The 4,161-nt window shown below is 32.8% G+C and overlaps 1 non-coding gene across 1 annotated transcript; it reads right to left on the bottom strand.

Annotated features, from left to right (window-relative positions):
- On the bottom strand, window positions 1–145 carry LOC137720513 (U4 spliceosomal RNA). The gene has a single exon (XR_011066530.2). It is a non-coding gene; the product is annotated as a U4 spliceosomal RNA (small nuclear RNA).
- Window positions 146–4,161: the final 4,016 nt, after the last annotated feature.

Raw genomic sequence — 4,161 nt, 5'->3', positions numbered from 1 at the left:
AGAAAGATCCCTTCCATAAATTCTCAAAGGCACAAGTTTTAACCAAGGCCTAAGAGGGGGTTTGAAAATAGTTTTCAATCAACAATAGAAGCACCTCGGTTATAACCTCATTATCTCAAGGCAGACCTCGCCCATTCTTTAAGTCACCAGACCACCAGGGAAGCACCGAACAAGCTCTCCAAGATTAATGTTGTGAGGATCGCCTAAATGTTAACAGTGATGTCCCAAAAGTCGTTGCCAATGAGGCAAGCCGTCATCAAAGGTAATCTCGATCCAGGTGCAATTCGATGAAGGGTGTTGAAGTGTGTAGAGATGGATGTATTGAGATTTTTTTTTAGAGAATAAACGGCAAAGGAGGTAGAGGAATGTGAACTGAAATTGGAGGTGATTGTAGGACTGGGTTTCTGGGTTCACAACGTTTTGTTAAATATTAAATTATTAAACCCATTTGTAATTTTTTTTAAATTTAATTAGACTTGTGTGATCCATTTATGTATCACATCAGCACATAACATAATTTTTGACACAAAAGGACTACATTGATTTGGGACACTTACTTGCATAACTACATTGATCGATTTTCAATTTTAGGGACCATTTTGATGTCACATGTCAATTTCAAGGACAATTTGTGAGGAAAAAAAAAAAAAGAAAAAGGTTTATGGGACCCTTTTATGTGCCACATCAGCACTTCACAAATTTTTTAACATAATTGTGACGGAATGTCCACATTAATTTGCTACACCTATTTTCAGGGACTACATTGATTGATTTTCAATTTCAGGGACTACATTAATTGATTTTCAATTTCAAGGACCATCTTGATGGTGATGGTCATTTTCATGGACCGTTTGTGATAAAAACCTTATTGTTTTAGGAATAAGGGTTTACAAAGTAGCACTTTAAGGATTTGCTTGACACAAGTCTCTCACGATACAACCATTTCTTCTTTATAGGAAGTAGCATGTTAATCCAAGAAAAGAAGTCTCAAACTTTGTTTGAACTCTCTCGCTAATTCTCTATTATTCTAGATATAAATTTTTGTTGTGATTTAAGATTCAAAATTAAGATAATGCAGAAATTAGGTTTGTATTACCTATTTTGTTTGTGTCCTATTTGAATTTGGATTTGACTTTTTAGTCGGACTCCTTGCTTGATGGAGAAATTTTGTTAATTACCTGTTTGATTAGGATTTTGATTTAGTTCCAATTAGTATTAGGATTCTCATTGTAACCTAAGCTTTATGCACTATGTTAATGTACAAAATCAGTGAGACTTTGGAACAACATAAAGTGTCAAGTTTGTGACCTTTGCAAGGTTGCTCCAGTCACCTAGTGAGGATAATATGTAAAGAGATATAGATAGGGAAGCAAACATATGATGTACGTGGTTCACCCTAAGTTGGGCTACGTCCACGAGGGTAGAGAAGTTCTCATTAATACTGAAGAGTTTACACAATACATATGTTCAAGCATAATCATCATTAATGAGTTGTAATGACGAGTTTAAGTACAATAATGGCATTAGACATTAATTGTAATTAAATGATCTTCTTTTATAGTTGAGGAGAGTCTCCCGCTTCCATCTACGATCGATGTAATTTGTATTAGGGTTTGTAATTTGTTGAATTTGGGTTGTGAGAGTTAAACACTCTTTTGTAATCTATGTTTGTTTAGTGAAATTCCTCGTCGTGCTTCATTCATAGGCATAAGTTTTTATTCTGAACCATGTTAATCTCGTGTGTTCTTATTTTGAAATTGTTTGTTTCTTCACTTTTACTTGCGACATTGATATTTGGTACTTTGTTAAAATTCGCTTCCACTTGAACATAAAAGTACAACACTTCCCTCCTAACCAAACTAAGATCTAAAACTTTAATGGAAGAACTGAGCTCCTATTACTGTACCAACATTAGCACAATCCTCTTCTATAAACAATCACACTCTGTTGACCCTAGAAATTGCAAAACCTATGTGGCACACATGCCGAGTAGCTACTGAGCTAACTACGCATTTCTGTTGATGTGGGTGTGCCAATTCTTGACTGAGCTCGGTTGGGTGAACAAAATAAATATGGTGATGCAGTGACGAATCGCGCTACTGACTTCTTCTTCTTATACCTTCGTTGTTGCTGTTGTTGTTTTTTTTTGTTAAAAAAAAACATAAATAAATAAAAAAAGGCATTGCGTTATATCCTTTTAGTGGTTCATTCTATTATTTCTTCACCTCATTCTCATTGCTTATTTTATACGTCTTCTTCTCAAATATATCCACCATTACTGCGACCTCACTTTTCCCCCTATAAAGCTCAATTGATCTTTTATTCATTTAAGCTTAATTTGCATTGGTCCATTATATTTGGATGGCTCTATTTTTAAGATCTCGAGCATAATTTGATCAGAGTGAATATGTTAGCTAGAGCAGTATGTTTTTCATTTTGTATCTAAATTTGAACTATTTATTCAAGGCTTCTAGTTTTAAATTAAATTAGAGTATTATTCAGAAGAAGAAAAAATCTCAATAATTGGGGCACCTCACTATCCAATTCTATATTATTTTTTTTTGGTTGAATAACCAATTCTATAACTAATGACCCAACATGGTGTACTAATTAATGTGTATGACAGATACTCAATACTAGAATATTCTTTAATAAAGCATATGGTATGTCTTGTTTGCATTAAGATTATACTATAAATTGTAATGTCTGGCATAATGTACTTGTCTTTAACGTACCAATGTGAATCTAACCAAATATATATATCGCTCAAGCATCTTCTCCAAAGATGCTGCCCGCATTAAGAGAGAGATACCTTCTAACATTTTGTCCTAGCCAAATATATATGGCTTAAGCATCTTTTCCAAAGATGCTCCTAACATTACGATAAAGATATAATTCTAATATTTTGTCTCATTGTTGTCCTTTACGTGCCAATGTGAATCTAACCAAATATATATGGATTACACATCTTCCCTAAAGATGCTCCTAACATTAAAGAAAGAGATATCTTCCAACATTTTGTCTCATTGAAAGACTACATTGTTCCTAAAAATAAATAAACAATAAAATATTGTGCATTTGTTTATAAAATGCACCATTGGAACCAATTAGATTCAATACCAATGTTAGTTTAAACCAAAAATACATGTGTGGATGTAAATTTATGTCATCTCTTTCTTTGACGAAAATGCACCTGCAAAATAATAACATCTAAAGCCTCACGCGCCCACAATGAAACTACAAGAAATCGAATTAATATAGGCAGAAATATTTGCCTCTAAAAACCACCAATAGGGGCCAATACATAGAAAAATCGCCCCTAATAACAAGGAGTGATGGAAAGTAGATTCACCCCTAAAAAGGCTGTTGCTTATTAGATACAAAAAATGTCAAACATTCGCCTCTATTATTTTTATTGCCACATTGGTAGGTTTTATGAATAGACATAATTACAGGTAGATAAATGCATCCACTCCTAATACTTTCATTTATATAAAAAAAATCCACAAGATAATAAATGCATTATCCACCCAAACGTCATTTATTGGTTTTGAATCATTCACAATATTCAAACCTAGCATGATTCATCTTCATCTTTCTAGACCTCAGAACAATAGAATAATTTTCATAAAAAATTACAAGAAAAAACATTTTCTTCCTTCAATCCTCTCGTTTCCATTAGTCTCAAGCTTTGTAGACCAGATCTCTAAGTCCATCTTCTTATGTTGCAGCAGCACATGAGTCTATATAAAAAAACAAAAAAGAAAACATAATAAACAACAAAGCCAAATTATGAAGTATAGTAATTTGTACAAACAAACAGGAAAAATCAAACCTGAATTCCAATCAATTAAACGTATAAAAAATAAATAAACAAAGATTAACACAAGGCAATTACCTCTAAAATTGAAAGTTCTTGAGAATTCTTTCTCACTATCAATCAAATGATATTTCTATTCCAATCTATTCATAAAATTCTCTTCCACTCTAAATTATTCAAAATCTCACCAAGTGTACCTACAAAACAATTCAAGATGGAAAAAAAAAAACTTCAATCAAACCAAATAAAATGAGTTTTACCTTCTCTGTGACAAACCTTTCTTTTGGTCCTCCCGGAGTAGCAAAGGACATATAGACAACAAAAGATTACTAAGAATGAAA

Source organism: Pyrus communis, chromosome 15 (assembly GCF_041283825.1).
Source record: "Pyrus communis isolate YQ-2024b chromosome 15, ASM4128382v1, whole genome shotgun sequence".
NCBI lineage: Eukaryota > Viridiplantae > Streptophyta > Magnoliopsida > Rosales > Rosaceae > Pyrus > Pyrus communis.
Note: the sequence above shows the minus strand (reverse complement) of the source record. Positions and strands in the feature narration are given on the sequence as shown.